At 40.3% G+C, this 18,584-nt stretch overlaps 1 protein-coding gene across 2 annotated transcripts in view; it reads right to left on the minus strand.

Moving 5' to 3' along the window:
• Positions 1-18,584, minus strand: part of itgb1a (integrin, beta 1a) — a 34,085-nt gene extending 15,501 nt beyond the window's left edge. The window contains exon 1 of one of the 2 annotated variants that reach the window (XM_032551030.1): positions 18,253-18,584. The gene's annotated coding sequence lies outside the window, so the exon portion shown is untranslated. The remainder of the gene's footprint in view (positions 1-18,252) is intronic. The other variant, XM_032551031.1, reaches the window with a different exon arrangement.

Consider the following 18,584-nt stretch of genomic DNA (forward strand, 5'->3'; position numbering starts at 1 on the left):
CGTCCAAATAATCGATTACTAAAATATGCATTAATTGCAGCCCTAAAAGAGGATAAGAAAAAGCACCTTCAGAGGTAACCGTGTTTTAGTTCCAATTGATAGGGCTATTTGCTTGATGGTCTTAATGTTTGCATGCGCAACACCACACAGCCGAACGAAGCCGACCGCAGCAGTGGAGACGGATCTGCTCGAGGTAACGGGCTGCAACTGTAAATGGCCTGCCTGTAATTGGAGGTCGTAAATTATCCAGAGACAGTTGCTTGGCTTCTCTCTAGCGGTCACTGAGGAACAGACGGCTAATTAAATTCAGACCACTTTCGCACACAAACGTATCCACACAAAGAGCAGGCCGCCACTCCTCCCCAGATTTCCCCCATTACTGTAAATAGCATCGTCTCCTTGGAGTCCCACCCCTCCGCTGTCGTGTTCATTGATCCCGCAGGCCTTTTGGCCGGAACCGTATCGACGCATCTCGGTCTAATCCTAATGCAGAGCTCGGGGCTCACTAATGGATGCGGCGACTGCAGGTCCTTCCCCTGCAAGGAAAGGTTGATTTGAGACATGTACGGCGTTGCTGGGTGTCTCAAACCACATTTAATCTTTTATTTCTACTGTTTATTGTCTATAACCTACTAATAGTCTTCTCTTTGGTAAGAAAATTTTGATATATTGCTGATAAATACTACCCAGGATGATTACTGGTTGACCAGGAGTCGGAATTCCTCGAGTCATCTGGCCTCGATAGTGATCAGAACCAAAGAAAATGGAAATAAAAACTCTTTGGAAAGAAATATATAATCAAATTAACTCACACTTGCGATCTGAGATCATTTTTATCTTAAATAATACATCGACTTTTCTTACTTAAAGGAAATGTTTAAGTAGACGGGAACAAAAGGGCTTGGTTACAGGTGCAAACCAAAGTAGGAAGGCGCTCTCTTACAGTGTTATCTCTGAGGTATTTGAAGACTGTCACTGTACTTAAATCACTTCCAGCTGTCCTAAAGAAGCCCTAACATTTTAACAGTTTGTGTTTTGGAGATGAACATCTTTTTCCTAAACTTCACCGCAGATGATTGTGGCGTTTGGAAGGTGCAGGAATAACTTATTTGTTTCCTGGAACAAAATGTGAATGTGGTAAAACTGTGAGTGTTACAGAGGCCAACAAAGTAGAGAGTGGTTGTGAACTGAAAGGACAAGGATGGATGGTTTTCAGCATCTCTGCATACGTTTCTATTCAACCGATCCAGGTCTGTAATTTGTCACGCCACCTTTCACTGCAAATACAACTGCAAGTCTTTAGCTGTACTTTCTCAGTAGTTTTTCGCATCTAGACTTAAATCTTTACCAAATGATGTTTGCAAAAATAGCTCAGTCTCAGTCAAATTGGATTGAGGGTAACAACTGTCCAGCCTTGCCACAGATTTCCAATTGGATTTAGATCTAGATGTCGATGGTAGCCATCCTAGTTTATGAATCTTCTTTAAGCTTAATCATTCTGTTGCAGTTTTGGTTGTATGTTTAGGGTTGTGGTTCTGCTTTAAAATAACCTCTGCCGCAGGCTGATTGCGTCTTCTGCCTGTTTCACAATGGGGATGTGTTTCGGTTTTCTGCCACACTCAGCATTTTGCTCGTCAGCCAAAGTTCTGATTTGGTCTCACTCAAACATATTATTGCTGTTGCATGACGTTTTCGGTTTTTTTGGCTTTCTTTCAGCAGTATTCTTGCGTACAAGTGATGCGCTATTGACTAGTGCCATCAGATTATCCCACATGAACTGTGACTCGTAGCAGATCTCCTAGCATGGTATCTGCAGGTTTCAGCAAATCAAATTTAAGACCTTTAAATTTGAATGAAATTTAAGACCGACGAAACAATCAATACAATACTGGGGAATTCTGCTGTATTACAATCAAGAATAGCAAAAACGGACACATCCGGAGTCTGTTTGTTACTCTTGTCAACGGCGGGAAGAGGGGGGAAGACATGCGGTAAACGTCGTCGGGTCCAGGAGTCGAACCCGCGACAGCCGCGTCGAGGCCACGTTGCCTCTGAATGTGGGTCGCACTAACCCCTCTGTCACCACGGCACGCCCGTCTACAAATGCTCTTTAACAAATTTCTGAGAGCTTCACAGAACAACTGCACCGACGCTTAAGGTCATCGGGTAACAAACTGTGTCGCTTTGGTGATGCTACAACTACATTAGCCATGCTAATGTAATGAAAGCTGTGCAACAGAGACAAACGGAACAGGAAATATTACGACCTCGAGACACACCAGTGGTGTAAGTTTAGCTTTTATTACACAGGCTAGCAGGAGCTTAAAAAATACTGCAGTTAAATAATAGCTGGAATGTGAAGCCAATATTCTGCTTGAGCAATAATCAAAAACTCAAAGAGATCCATTCCACAGAGAAGCTCCTGTATTCGACACTGGATATCAAAGCATGAGGTTCAAATTAAATCCAGAAAGACAGAGATAAAGGAACAGGAGCTTCTTTTGTGTTGATTTCTTCTAACTACCAGCTGCTTCTGGTCTTTTATAGGGGCTGGATTATAAAATTACATTGCCTTACACTGTTGAGAAAAGAGGTTCTGACAGTAAGTGTGTGCGGTGTTGACCAGTGCATTCCTGTATGCCTATGTGATGGGTGTGGGGGTGTGTGTGTGTGTTCATTTAAATAGACACAGAAGAGCAGACAGCCTGTCTGCAGCCCCCCAGATTAGATCAGATGGCTCAAATCTCCAGTGCTGTGCCTGGGTCTCATGGATTTGCCTGTGTATTTCCATTTAAAGTTAAAAAGAACAATAAGAGAGAAAATACATAACCAATGACTGACAATGTGACACTACTATAAAAATACGGATTTTATATAACTTGAGAACCTTCTGTTAAAACAGAAACGTAGAGAGAGAGGTTTACACAAAGAGTGTGGTCCACGTTAAGGAGAATAAACTACTATTTCCAGAGAGACCACACTTCAAAATGATCCATTCCGCACAGCATTCCGGCAACTACAAAAACATTCAGCTATTTTCTTTGCGCCGTAGCTCCGGTTCTGTTTTCACTTCGAGTTTGGCGTTCTGAAGGATCCATTCAGATGCAAACTAGGCCTATAAAACTCAAGCTGGGAGTCAAGTGTCTTCAGGCTCACGGCATTTCGAGGAATGTTGGTTAAAAATTTAAAACTTAGAGCTGGAGTCAGAGAGCTAAAGAACAGGAAAAGAGCAGAACGATGCACCGTCTCTAAAGCTCGTCTTCAAGTGTTACATTTGACTTACTTACCAGTTCCAAAATTATCTTTCAAGTCATGCGCTTAAAAAGTTCTATGTGAATTAGGCAAATAGCTATAACAGTCTGACGAATTAACCAGCAAATCTACCCAATAAGAGTCTGTGATAAACTCTAAACTCCACAAAAGCTCCAAGTTAGCAAATATAAAATAAATATGGACAAATAAATGGAATAAACAATATGAGTGGGTTATTTAGCAATGACAAGTACTTTTTGTGCTTTTTTTAATAAAAGCAATTAGATCTTTCCTACATGTAGTGATTTAAATATACAACTCTTTTCTGTGACAACAAAGAGTCACTTATGCTAAGTGTTTTTAGTGCTTATGTCACCTTAAAATAGGGTTTAAAAAGGTTTTTGTTTGTTTTAATTTAACACAGCTGTTTCTATGCCTGAATGTGTTTGGAGCGCCTTATCAAATTTCTGTTTCATATCTGGGTTTTTTTTGGATGTGTACTCAGATTATTGTCTACAACAGCAGAATTTCTCCCTGGAATTAATAGAGTATTCTGATTCTGATTTTAGTTTATCATATCAAGAGAGTCTCATGGTAGTCAAAATAATAATAAAAAGAAAACTATTCCTATTGACCAACAATAAACAGCGTTTCTGCCAGTGTATTATAAGCCTGGTAGGCCACCAGGCTTAACTTGCCTCCAATTTTTTTTTTACTTTTAAGACTTTTCAACATAAAAACAGAATGGGCCACTGGTGGACTGTACTAATGCCCCTACCACTGGAATTAGCAAGTTTTCCAGGGGAAATCCTGAGTAAACCATTAAATTTATATAACTCTAAATAGGAACATAGACAAAAACACTTATAATACTCAAGTGTATTCATTTCTTATACACAGAACAGTTGTGTAAACTTGATTATCACTCTTATGTTGCTTAATCTGTCCAAATATAAATAATAATACAGTCCAAAGCCCCCCAAAATAATATATATAGCCCACCCTCGAGTTTCTGACTGGTTCATGTTGACGAAACCACAAAATGGAGGGACTAAGTAGGCATCTTTAGCCTTGCTGTCTTTTTTTCCCAGCAGATTTCCACAAAGGAAGAGCAGTCTCCTCTGAGGCTACCCAGATTCCCAGCAGTCCCGCTCGGTCTCACAGAATACTGTCAGTGACCCCGTAGAAAACAACAACTTCCAAACCGAGCTAAAAACAAAAAACAAAAAACGCTACAGTGCAGACAAGGTTTGGAGCTGTAAACTTAAAAAATATTGGTAAAGTGATAAAAAAGAAAAACCATGCAGCCCTAATTTTCATAATATGTAGAAAAAAAAAAAGTTCCCCTGCTCATCCAAAACACCCAAAGCTGAATGTCAATGTGACTAAATCCAAAAAAACCTACACAGTTTAGAAACCGAACATATCATTTTGAAAGAGCCAAGAATACCGCATACTCTTCCATCATCCAGCAATACTCAGATTTATGAGGGCTGAAATCTACAAACAACTTAAATATTCATGAGCCAAAAGATGTAACAAAAAACAAATGTGTGGAAGTGAGAGGGAGGGGCCCAGCAGAGCAACCACAGAACTCAAATGTAGAAGAAACCTGAGAGAACCAGACGACATAGACGTTGCAGACAGCTCCTTTAGTAGAGCGAGGGCAGCTCAGCACTGGCTGTTAAAAGTTTATTTAGCTGTCCTTGTCATTCTTTCACTGAGATAGCAACACATAAACACCCACACCCACACACACCCACACACCTGAGCTGTGACTAAAGGTAGCTCGGCTTTTTATGGACTTCACACAGATCTGTCACTTGGCAGGAGAGGCTGGAACATGGCAGATAATTGTGATGCGTGTCTAACGGGGGCAGAGGTTCTCAGGCATTCCTGAGATGTTGAACACTGCTTGACCGTGATAGTGACCCGTCATGCTGGTTCTGTACATCCACTATGAATACAATTTGCAGAGAAACGGGTTTCCGCTCGCCAGACCATAACCAAAAAACGTACTGACTGGAAAGTCAAATGTGCTCCATCAGGTCGAGATAATGGGAACACTCCTCGTGTGTAAACGCTACTAGCGAGTGAAGAAAGTTGGTCTCTTTTCAGCATCAGTAGCTGTGTTTCTGTTGACCAGAATAGTATACAAATAGAAATTACGGTAATAAATTTGCTTAATGGAAACACGGCAATTATGACAAAACTTGCATTTTTCAATAAAACGTTTCTGTCATTCAAACAAGTTGAATCCACGACTCTTCTAGAAAATCACAAATTTCCACAGATGCCGCATACGGAGCCGTTTCCAAGGAAAAGGGAGCGGCTACTCCCTTATTCTGCCTTATCCAGTGCCTGAATAAGGCTGGAAGACGATGAGCGCCAGCACCATGGCTGAATTATATATCTATACAATATGTCTGTAGCTGTTTCCATTCGTCTTGCCATGAATTTTTAATGACTTATCACATGAACCAGCTCATTCACGTGGGATTTTAATTTAATTTCTTATTTAATGGAAACACTTCAATTGCAAAATTGTGCGCAATTGTGTTTCTGCAACAGAAGAACAATAGGCAAAGATTTGTGTACGATCATAATGAAAACGCAGCTACGGTGTGTTTTAAAAAAAAGACGACAAACAAAACACAGAAGGACAAGAACGTCTTTGAAAAAAGTGCTAAATGGTGGATTAGTTGATTGCAATGTTGCTTTGCAGCCAAATCTGCTGCAATAAGCAATTCATTGAATAATCTGATGATAAATTAAAATGAGCTCAATAATTTACATTCTCATGATTAATATTTTTTGAAGCTTGAGAAAGAAAACGTCCAACACTGTACTGACAGATCCAGTTGTTATATTAATGTGTCACTTAAACCAGCATATGACTAATTCAAACATCGTCAGGAGACGGCCCTGAACTGAATCACACACAACAACATGATAGGACCGACTCCCTTCTAACTTAAACCATACTGCCAAATTCTCAGAAGAGCTGACCTCAGTAGCACTACAGTGATTAATGACTAGTAGCATCAGGAAGTAAGCAGTTAAAGCAAATGCAGCAGCGCTAAAGAACTGGTCATGGCTGGGAGGGGGCAGTGAGGGAACCGGTGCTTCCCTTCCTGAGAATGGGTGTGAAAGGACAGGATGGAGGAGAAGGCGCCTGAGAAAATACTTTCTTTTTTTTTTTCCTAAGCCATTGCTTTCCATGTTGGTGAACAAGTTTATTTTAACTTAAAGAAAAAAGAAACCTAAAGAGGCCCGACAGTCTTCAGTAACATGATTAATACACCGTCAGTGTTCTGTGGTTTCAATTAAAGACGTTTTAGGGATCTGTTCAGCTATTCCACTGCTCTCCTCCTACCCCCTCGTATTGGCCACACAATAGTTCACGCTCCCCACCGCGACCCCGTTCCTCCACTTACAAGTGGAGCCAAACTAGTGGCCCCCATCCCTCCGCGTAACTTCAGCAGCGCCCAATGAGCAACATGCTTAAACTCTGAGATGTACAAGCGCAGAAGTGTTAAAGAAGAATACCAAACAGAGCTCGTCTGTGTCCAACTCCGCCTCCCCACCCCCCTGTCTGGCTTCCCACCACGATCCGATCCAGAGGACCTTCTCTTACCACACAATAGGAATGCATCAGGCTGCCCCCAGGGACCATGACGCAGACTTTGATACTCCAAACACCCACACTCACTGCCCTCTCATCCCTGAAAGAATCTGTGTGAAAAGCAGCCCTAATGAGACGTGATGATGGCTTAACTCCGTTGGTTCATTGCAGCATTTAGGAATAATCTGAGGATTACAGTTTGATACAAAACAGAAGAAACTCTTTTACTATACTGAAGAAAAAAAAAAAGCGGAGTTAAAACTGGCGAGTGACGGCAAGTTGGTATCATTAGATTCAGGTCTTTTAAAGGAATAAGTCTCCTCAGAGAGCGACAACGACCAGTAGAAACCTGGTAATTACCTGTTTGTTAATGCTCAGTGAGCTGAAGCAGGAAAACAAAGCATGAAGGTTATACAGGTCTATATATCAAAAGGCTAATCCTATCCTTGATATTTCAGGAGATTACCCCAACAAGCCACAACAATGAGGCTTGTTCTTTGTGGCATATTTGTTTACAACTTTATAAATTCAACAAGTCAATTGATTATGTGTTTCTTTCCATTAATGTGTTTCAGAAACCACTTGGAGCTGGGGCTACATTCACACAGCAGCCCAAACCCGTTAAGGCCCTTGCTCTACATATTTGACTTTTTTTATTACTGCATGAACTTCCCAATTCATTAAGAGCTGCTGTGTGAACGTAGCATAAATCATAAGAGTTGCAATTTCTATCTTGACAGGTTTAACTGGTTTCAGCAACTTAAGTTTAAGCCTTTCTAAAGAATTTTTGAACATGTTAAAATAGATAAAGTGCCTGTGTAAAACTTTGCAATATATTTTCTAATCTTATTGAAATAATTACCACAAATATCAATGTGAAACTTCAATGTTTTTACAATTTAGTTTGTTAACCACATGCAATCCCAATAAAACACAACCAGGTTTGTGGCTGAATGAGTTTGATACTCTTTACTTGTAAACATTTAGGCTTTTTGAGGTTGATTTGTATTTGTGTCTAAAACATATAGAGCAGGACAACCTCAGTGTGATTCAGGGGAAACAGGAGAAATGAGAAAATGTAGTGAGAAGAGAGAGGCGGCACCCCCTCATGTGCTGATCTCAAATCTAGAAACCAAATTAAATTGCGAAACTGTCATTTCAGCTTTTTTAAAACAATATTCTAATAAGAGAAAGACAGGCATAAAAATATCTTCTGGGTATTGCTGTAACGGTGACATGCAGAAGATAAACTGCATGCCCAGTTTTTTGTTAGCTAGCATACATTAGCATGGCAGCTCCCTGTGATTCCATATGAGGTGAAATACAAGACAACACACTAGGACGGTCTTCCAGAATTGTCTTAGTAGATCATTCTGGAAGTGTTTGGAAAAAGTAATTTGCATGTAGAAATATGGTTTGAACCACAAAGTTCTTCGTTCGAAACATCTGCTGAGATTTTGATAAACATAAGTTATAGAACCAAATTAAGTTGGTATGGAAAAATGCAAATAATTCACTTTAGTTTGGAGGAAAACATTTATTTTGATGCTTCTTTCAAACTATCTTTAATGTTTCCTCAGAGGCCCACTGTTTGACATATTTGGAAGTAATACGAGCAAATTCAGTATTGTAAAACAGAACCTGCTGCCAGTCCTGAAAACCAATCTGTTCTGTTTTTCACTTCCTGTAGCCCCAGATATTGTCTCCAATCCCGCCAACATTCCTCAAGTGTTCAGCAAGGGCTAAAGATACACCTCTGGAGGGGATGTGGTTTTGGAAAGACTGTAGTACAGAAAAGCTACAACACTTAACCAGAAGTGATATCATTTTCTGCCCCCCAAAACGCAGCTACATTGTACAGCGCTCACCTCTAATCAGGCCCCATCCCTACAGCACATTTAAGGAGAAACAATGAAGGCAAAAACCACAACCTTTGGAGCGAAGCCAACTAGCTATTACTGTTCACGTCTCTATTTCTGGGCTGGTTATTCCGGACTCCCCATGTGGCTGCTCTTGTCTCTCAGCAACATTGACTTAAACTGTTTTCCCACATGAGCAAATACTTTCTTGGCATCTTGCTGAGGCCAAAAACTAAAGCTTGTACTGGGAAACATCCAGCCCGGCAGCTCGCGATCCATTGGAACAGGGAGCGGCCTATGAAACATTTCTTCAGCTGCTGTCACACTGTTTCATATCTTTCCGCGTATATTGTATCTGAAAATGTGTTCTATGTGGGTCTAAGCCTGATGGAATGGACTGTAGTTAGAACATTAAGTCATGTTAAGTCTAATAAGTTTGTGTAAGGCTTATGGAGTGACCCTGTTTTGTACCCTTTATCCTGATTATTAAGATAAACGGTAAAGTGATGATGTGTCTGGACAGATTACGCTACTTTTGAGTCACTGTTTCCATACTTTGTGTGAATCACCCGACCGGCTGAGGATGAAGTTCAATGCCCAAAACATCGGGCCAACGTATATTAGGGTTCTCCGCTAATACTGATATCGGAAATCGGTCCAATATCAGCCAAAAAATGAGTATAGAAATATATCCGCCCACATCCAAAATCTCTGATCTACACTTCGCTCCAAAGTTTTGCTGCAGGGTTTAGTCTACTTCAGCATTTCTTGTATCCCATACCTCGCCCCGTGGCACAGTGGCTCTTTTTTAAAAAAATAATAAATGAGTTAATTTTTCTCATACCTATTGTTGACTATTCTTCTCTGTTTGGGTAATATCACTTGATCAAGCCTTTTCTAACATTCCACACTACAAAATAAATAATAAATGTAGGATTTGAGCCCACATTGTTTGTGCCATGTAACTATTGGTAACGGCCAAGACTCTAAGCTGCGATGTTGATGTCGCATCAGGTGTGAAATCTGAAGTTGCATCAGGACGCTTCTAGTTAGTCACCTATTTATAGATTTTTCTGTAGAACATAATTATTCAAGGAAATTTTGTGTATTCGCGAATCTTTTCCTAGAGAGGGTTTACCCGAATATATTGTAAGCCTGGCGGGCCACCAGGCTTTATTTGCCCCCGCTCCTCTTTCTAAGCATTGTTTGTTTATTTATAGATGACACATTGGACCGGGTGTCAGAGTGTGTGCACCAATTGTGCCATCTTGCACCTGCCCATTGGCCTCATATGGCATTATTTCCAAATTTTGATGCCTGATAGTGCACTTTCAAATTTTTGTAATTTTAACATATTTTAATACAAATACACGGTGGACCACTTGTGGACTGAACTTGCATCTGTACCATCGGGCTTAGAAGGTTTTCCGGGGGAAGCCCTGACAGACATCTGAAATAAAATGCATATTGGGAAGTTGAAAAACTTCAGCGCAATGCTACTTGACACATTATTGGCAGAATTCATTTTCCATTTATTTTCTTTGGCGCTGAGTGCTAGCTTCCAGCCACGTTAGCTGGAGAGGGAAAAAAAGAATGCTTGAGGATCAGATGAACACAAAATGATTTTTTAAGCTTTTTCTTTTCTAAACATATCTTCATATGCCTTGGAAATGTAAGGCAGACACACAAAAGTGTTATTGGATTCTATAGACAAAGAATCTTAGTGTGTCTCTTTCTTTTAACCAGATGACTCCTTTCAGATTTACCCAACAACATTTTATTAAATGGATTACAGCGTAAGCGGTTTATTATGTGGTTACCACCCTAATGGTTCCTGTAAACTCTACTTGGGAGGTTAAATATCTCATTGTTCTGAGAACAAATCTTCAGCACTGAAACCCACACTGTCACATCTATGTGTGAACACCAGGTGCTAAAAACACAAGAACCTGTTTTCTTCTCGTTCTGGTTATAAACCAAGGGTGAAGACACTGCATAGGAGATGCCATGTGAAATACCAACTCAACCAGCGTTTTTTTTTAAGGCACATGTATTAGTGGTTTCCTAGAAGTAGGCGAAGTAGAATATCTTGGGTTTTTTTTTAATTCATCTGTTTCAATATTAATGCTGATCCAATAAAAGAAAGTGCACAGTAGTCCTGCACAAATTCCCCACGCATGCTGAGGCTGCTTTTCCTCTACTCAAAACACAGGAAACTCAACTTGAGCACACAGGAAGCTTGCATCTAAATGCCCAGGAACGAGCCAACTCCCACTCAAAACTGACACAGTGGCTGTTCAAACATGTGAAAGAGAGAAACGAATAGAGGCCCAACTAAGCCGCCTTGCTGCAAAGTTAATCAAATGTCGATTTCAAATGTTAAATGACCCTACACAGCTTCCATGCTGTTTCATGCAGAGCTGGAGAGCAGCAAACAACTGACACAGATGTTCTTTCTCTGACTCGGTCGACAAAGATCAGCTCAACAGCGCTGTACTGGGAAATATTTACATATATGACAGCAGCTGACCGCAGCGCAAATATTTCCAGCTGTGAGTGTGACACGATTAATGAAAAGCTGAAGAAATTTCAAGTGTGTGCGTTAGCTGCTCCAGAACTGCTAGATAGGCATTTCAAAGTTGAGTCTTAATCTAGTTTAAGCCAAGCAAAAAGACCATCTGTGGGCTGCTCCACCGTAACTGGAGCAATAATGACACTCAGATGTCTTTCATTAGGGCCCAGACTTAACACTTTAACTCGGGGCTGCTATTTCCGTCGCTGCAGGAGAGGAAAAGCGGCGCAGAGTTTCGCAGTAAGCACTCCACAGTTACGCATATTTCCTCAAGGGAGCAGTGAAGGATAACATGTCATGGGAGATTATCGGGAGTCAGCAATGTATTTCAATATCTGCTAGTTGTTAAACAGAACAGTGGACCTCTGTAACTGTCCTTAAACCTATTACAGTTTCTGACCTTGATGGATATTCAGACATTAACTAGTAGAAGCCCGTGTGTGTCCCTTTTTTTACGTCATTTAGACAAGAAGGAAAGAAGGGGGAAATTCCAGTGAGATCTTAGAAAACACTCAGTATTTGACTACAGGAATGGAAAGAAAATCTAATCAACCATTAATGTCGTTGAGTTGATAACATTTGTATGATATTATGTGTTCAAATAATACCAGAGACAGGAAATATTCTATCACTTATGAGTGAATAATAAATGCTGATTCTGTAATAATAATAATAATGACTAGCTGAACTGGTAGCGCTGTTGTGACAGAGTTTAGAGAGCTGCTTTTGATTATTAAGCTAATATTCTGCAGTCAGTAGGGACCAATTTATCAGGCAGCAGACATATTGCTGCAGCCCTACTAATAGTCACTGCATTATACAAAATTAGGCGGTCTTTTCATAAACGGCCTGCTAGTTTCTACACAAATCACTTTGTAATCAGCTGGTGCTACCACAAGACAGTGGCAATGCTGTAAACTTGTTTTTCAACTGCCCAGTAGCAGCAAAGAAGCTCATATTGTTAGTCGAGCAAATCTGCAGTACGCTTTGAACCCGGATTCCAATAACTCTTTAAAAAATAAATAACGTCCTGAATATCTCATATATATGACAAAAAAAAAAAAACAAGTCAGAAGAAAGTATCATACTACTGAACGTGAGCTGATAAGTAAGTTAGATGAAAAAACCCAGCGCAACCTTATCATGGATGATACTGCTACTATACTGTGTGCAGCCCAGCAGCAGTCACTCAGACTAACCTGTGCTTGGATGACTGTGATGAATTCAGATTTATCTCAGTATTAATTGTTCATCCATATGCCTTGTAGCTACAGTAATTAAAACTTTATGAGCACGGGGGCAAACGGAAGATGTAATTAAACGCATAAGCAGCTGTGACTCGTTTTGAATGCGCATGAGCAGGTTGTCAGTATGCAAGATGAGGCAATATTCAAAAGCATTTTAAAAATTAGGAGTGAATGTCATTTTTGGTTACAAAAGGCCATCCCTAAGAGGAACTAACAACATTCTGTTCTATTTTAGAGCTTCAGTTGGAAGAATGTGCAAAGCTATCTTTCTATTACAGCAAATTGCACATTTCCTCAAAAGAGAAACTCCCTAACTGGTCGGCATTCTGAAGGTGGACTGTTGGAATGTGATAAGATATAAAAAGTGAGTATTATGGTAGATATGTTCAGACGGGTAGCTACTGTTAACAACAACAACAAAAAAAACAACATGATAGAAAGAGCAAGTTCCTGCTCAGACCAAGAAAACCATATTCCATATTCAATCTAATAGATTATTATTTAGAAATTAATTTATTCCAGTAACTGAGTTCAAGAAATAGATTACAATGCAAATGTGCACACAACGTAGTTAATATTTGGCTAATGTTAGAAACGCTCCTAACACTTCCTGTCGTCTTCTTTGCATTTTCCACCAGTGGTAACATCCCAAAGCAAAACATTTTATTGAAAAATTTGTCGTTTTTTTTTTTTTTTAATTGGCGCATCATAAAGCAAATGTATTTTCATAATTCCAATCTGAGCAATTCTCAATGGAAACACAGCTACTAATGTTTTCGAACCTTTAATTTTGTTAATTATCAGGATTTTTTACTTACAGCTAATGAAAACATGACATTTCACATAAGACCAATTCAAAAACTTTTTAATATCAGTAATATGGAATTAATAGAAAATACGTTTAATACCTGCTTAACGGTTGTTTTTAATCAAAAGGCACTTAGTAAACAAGCTTCATTGGAATTAATATATATATTTAATTAATATAACTGTATATGTACATACTTGCTGTTTTTTATCTGCTCTTTAACTTCTGCATGCTGTGAGGATGTGAAACTTAAGTGAAAATCCTCATTTGTGGGAACAAACTTGGCTGATTGTAAAAAGAAAATGACAAACTTAAATGACCCACTTTTTGAACTCTAGTGTAAAAAAAACAAAAATAACAGATAAATGTAACAAAAAAGACACAAACTTTGAAAGGCTTTACAGAAAAATTAAGATTAAAAAGTTACAAAGATGTGAGTCCAGCTGGGAAACTTTGCTGCGTGTCTCCTGACTCATTTCCTGTCTCTAATTGAACAAAGGAAGTTGATAACATGGCATTCAGGTCTGGCCTTGCATTCTGGTATAATGTACAAGTTTTTCCTCACGTCATTTGTATTTTTTTTATTCAACCAGGATCAGAGAAATTTAAAAAATATATATTTCTGATGTTTTCTTTTGATTCCAGTTCGGCTATTGTTCTCACTGATGAAAGAACGGCCGGCATTCACAGCCACATTTCTAAACATGTTCATCCATGTGGGCAGGGGCCTGGAAGGATGAAGGGCCACAAAGTTTAGCCTTCACGCGATCACTACAACAAACACGGTACGAGAGAGAGGGAGCTCAAAGGCATCTACTATTTACCACCAACGCAGCATGTTTGGCTTCGTCTTCTCAGCAGACCATGGCGAGCAGAGGTCAGCTCTAACCACGCCGCTCCTCCTTGGTGCTTTGGAAGCTGTTTTTAGAAGCAACGGGCAACACCAAAGATGGCCCAGAAAAGTATTTGGAGCTCGTCTGCTCCAAAGGCGGCGTGTGAGACTGGCAGGGAACGAGCGAAGGCAAAATAATGGAGCTAAAAACGGTTGTAGAGGTCATAAACACGCCACCGGGAGGAAAACCTACCCTTCAATTCAACTCTGGAAACGTTCGTATTAGCGGTTCGAAAGGCAAAGAAATGTGAAGATGTTGTGTAGAATTAAGGGAAAACTGAACTGTCGAGGTCATCATAATGTGCCAAGCAAAAGTATTCCCACCCGTAGAAGTTTTCCTTATTTCGTCACAAGAAACCTCAATGTAATTTTACGTGACAGACCAACACAAAGTAGTAGATTATGATGTGGTGGAAGGGAAACGGTGTCTTAATCATTTGGCCATCCAATTTGTGTGGCCAATTTCATTTCTAAATTCTAAATTTTAATTTCCATCCATTAAACAAAAAGTGTAGCCAAAACATGACATTTAAAATTAGAATGTCACCAACTATGTAATAGACTTGTGTGGTACTTCATTGCAGTCCATGCAGTTCTTTGCCATGGACATATTACATATACTAAGATTGATAGAACACTAAATTTGAAGAACAGGGAGATTGTTCAAACTTGAAGGGAAGATGTGTGAAAATAAAAACTGACACCACAGCAAAATGCTTGACGATAATAAGTGGCAAGCTTGTCACAATAACCTATTAAGTAAATTAAAACCAGGTCAATAATTTCCATTCTGATGATGAATCATTTTCAAGGGTATTTCATTTAGTTTTGATTGTGAGTGGTTCTCATTTCCATTTTGTTTATTGTTTTTGGTCGTTTATTAATTTTTTGGTTGTTTAGGGGTTTTTTTGTTTTTTGGTTATTTAAAATATCTTCAAGCTCCTGTGTTAAATGTTTATTACAAAAATTAAACCTTATTGATCTCACAGGGTGAACTTATGCCATTATCAATATATTACTTGAAAATTGTCTCCAAACAACAATGTTATCGTTTATCGCAAAAATCTCTGGGACAACTTATAGTTCAGCAAAGTTTTTCATCGGACAAGCCTAAATATTGGTTCACCTAACGGCAGGATTTTGACCTAGTGCTACAAAGGAATGGTTTAGATCAAACATATTTATGTAATTGAATGGGTGAGTGAAAATCTTGCCCTGTATCTAAGGCTACATTCACACAGCGGGCGAATGCGACCCAAACCGGATTTTTTTTATTTTCGTCCATGTCCGACTTTTTCGCGACAGTCTGAACGGCCCAATCTTTTCACCCAAAAAGATCATGCGATTTCAGCCCCTTCCATAAGTGGAGCTGATTCGGATGCATATCCGATTGTTTTCCAACTGTCTGAAGTCTGAACGGTCATGTAGGATTTTATCTGACTTTTACGTCGTTGGCGCGAGACACGGGTCATAATTCTGCACCAGGAGAAGCCAGAAAAAGAAAAATCTAAATGATGGAATTATGACAGAAATCTTTGCCAGTGAAGTGCATCACATCACAATCCCACCACCGATGAATCTAACTATGCATTCCAAACCAACTTCTCTAGAGAGACTGCAGGCAACACTCCATAGAAGATCATTCCCATTAGTTGTGCTTTTTTTATTAGCTTTCTTAATATTATTATGATTCTGTGACAATACTGTCGGCCATTCCTCAGTAAATGTTGAAATCGACCCATAGACGGCGGCATCCATTAATATTTTTGGAAATAGTTTGCTGCCGGGTGACGTCAATTAGAGTTGGGTGACATGGATTTTATTGCAATATTTTGTACTACTGGTTGCAGACTTAAGGCAGGGGTTATACAGAGCATGTTATGGGATAAAAGGCTGATTATCTCCCCTACTCTGAGTCTCTGATGCTTCGATCTTTGCTTAGTTTCCCAGAGGAACAAAGCATGTGTCACAGACGGCAGTGGTGCACATTCATCACTTCTTTCCCAAAGGAACAGAGAAACACAGGTACCTGAGCAGAGTGTACAAGGCAAAACATAGAGTAGCTGCGATTCCATTACGAATGTGCGCAAACCTTTGTTAATATTCCGCTAATGTCTATAAAACACAATTTCACAATTGAGGAGGTTTCCATGAAATAAGAAACGCAATTTCAAAAATCCCATTTGAATAAGTTTGTTCACGTGATAAGTCATTAAAAACGGCGCTGCACCGTCACCCTCCTACAACTTCATGTCGTCTTCTTCGTCTCAGTAACACCTGGACGTTGATCGTGTAACGCGGGGAAAAAAAGTTGTTTCCATTGCAGTTTCGCAGAATACATCTATTTCGTTAGGTCTGGAAAAACCACCTCACGCTAGCATGAAAGCTTCTTCATCAAAAACATGAGTCGTTTTTTGGGTTGTTTTTTTTTTTAAATTGGCGTGTCTCCATTAAGCAAATTTATTTTTGTAAATTCAATTTGAGCAACTTTATGGTTGACAGGAACGCAGCTACTGAGAGGATCGTCCTGGGTGTGGCTCTCGGTGGGAAGAGAGTGGCCTCGTAACTCATCTGGGACGATGCAGCAGCTGTTCCCTCGGGGACGGGGGTCCCAATCCGTTCAGCTGATAGCTGCTGGCTCTGTTGCCATCTTACCAACCTCCACCCTACATCTGTCCTACATCTACCCTCCCCCTCAATTAGCCTTTCCTCTCCCTCCCCTCCTGGCCGTCCTTCCCAGTTGACATCCTCTCATTCTCCGTCTGTCCTCGCCTCTCTTCCTGCCCCCATTTCCTTGATTAAACTGCGCTCCCGTGTGCCGTGTGGAGTCAGCGCGGTCGGCTGGATTTATAAGGCTTTCATCTTTCCATCTCACTCTTCAGATGAAACGGCAGGAAGGAGTGGGGCGGGGGAGGAAGAGGGGAGTTGGGGGGCGCTGGGGTTGCTGCTTGGTCCCACTCAGTGGAAGTTGTACAACCTGCCAATCATGGGCCGAGTTGCTTTAGAAAAGCCAACGTCTTTGTTCGAACACAAAGTCGTCAAAAAGCGCTGCGGACAAATCGCCCGCCGCGAGAGGCTTCAATCCTCCAGCGTGGCTCTCTCCCCCGCCTCATGTGACGAGAAACGACAGTGATCACAACACATCATGTGAGATCACTTGTTGAAGCCCCTTTCATATGACCAGGCGCACTGAAGGGCCTGCTGCAGTTCCATTCAATCAAACGGAGAAGATAACACCTACGCCGGGCGGCAGCAGAAATTCCTCCTGAACCATTTTGTGAGTTATTTTGGAAAAAATAAGCGGAATTTTTCCACAGAGTTCACATGTTTCAGGTCTCACATGAAAACTTTCCCACTCGCAAACATAGCAAAAAGTCTTAATTTTTAAAATATAGATGCAAAAGTTGGGTGTGATTTCCATAAAGAGCTTTTAATAACAGAATGTGACAAAAGAAAAATCAATGGATGGATGGTTGTAAATCAAATGAATGTAACAGACAAATAGCAAGATGGATGATTTGTTAATAAACAGAAATAATTGCTGACAGAAAAATGGATAGGTAAAGGGTGGTTGGAAATCAAATGAATGGATGGATTATTGTGTAAATAAATGGACCATGAACAATTTGAGGGATGATGTAGACATTACAGCTGGGTGGATGAAAAAACTTGGATGGGTGGAGTTAAAGTAAGAGTTAGGTGGATGAATAGTGGAAAAATAATTAATTGATATATCCTTTTTTTCCCCATACATATCCTGTCTTGGAAAAAGAAGAAAACTAAATGCAACACATTTCTCAGACTGCAGGAACCCTGGTTCAACACCAAAGGAAATCAGTTTGTGGCAGCAATTACACTTTTTCAGCTCACAAAGCGATTACACAGCGTTCACACGGACGGGGAGGTGTTTAAAAGTGTCTTTTAACCAGCTCAAATTAGTTAGGGGATGAAAGGAAAAGAAAAGAGAAGAGAAAATATCCAGTGTCAGCTCGTTTACCTCGCCGCTGTGCTGTTATATCCGAGGCGACATACAGGAGCAAAGAGCGAGCCGTCCGCGTCCAGCTCCCTGTGATGTCCCGCCGCACAGAAGCACTGAGAGCAGCGGCTGTCTGCCCTGTTGGCACCGGCGGACACTTTTCTACTCCGAGGACTCAAAGCTTCCTCCGAATCTTCATGCCACGCAACTTCCACTTGGATGACGAAAACGCGAATGTTACCATATATCTAAGCCGAAAGACGGAGCAGAACGCCTTAAAAGAAACAACTGTATCCTTGACGCGCCGGGAGCGGGTCCCCTGTCCTCGGACTAAATTAGGATAAAGCGGAGGG

The sequence above is a fragment of the Xiphophorus hellerii genome, chromosome 21 (assembly GCF_003331165.1).
Source record: "Xiphophorus hellerii strain 12219 chromosome 21, Xiphophorus_hellerii-4.1, whole genome shotgun sequence".
NCBI lineage: Eukaryota > Metazoa > Chordata > Actinopteri > Cyprinodontiformes > Poeciliidae > Xiphophorus > Xiphophorus hellerii.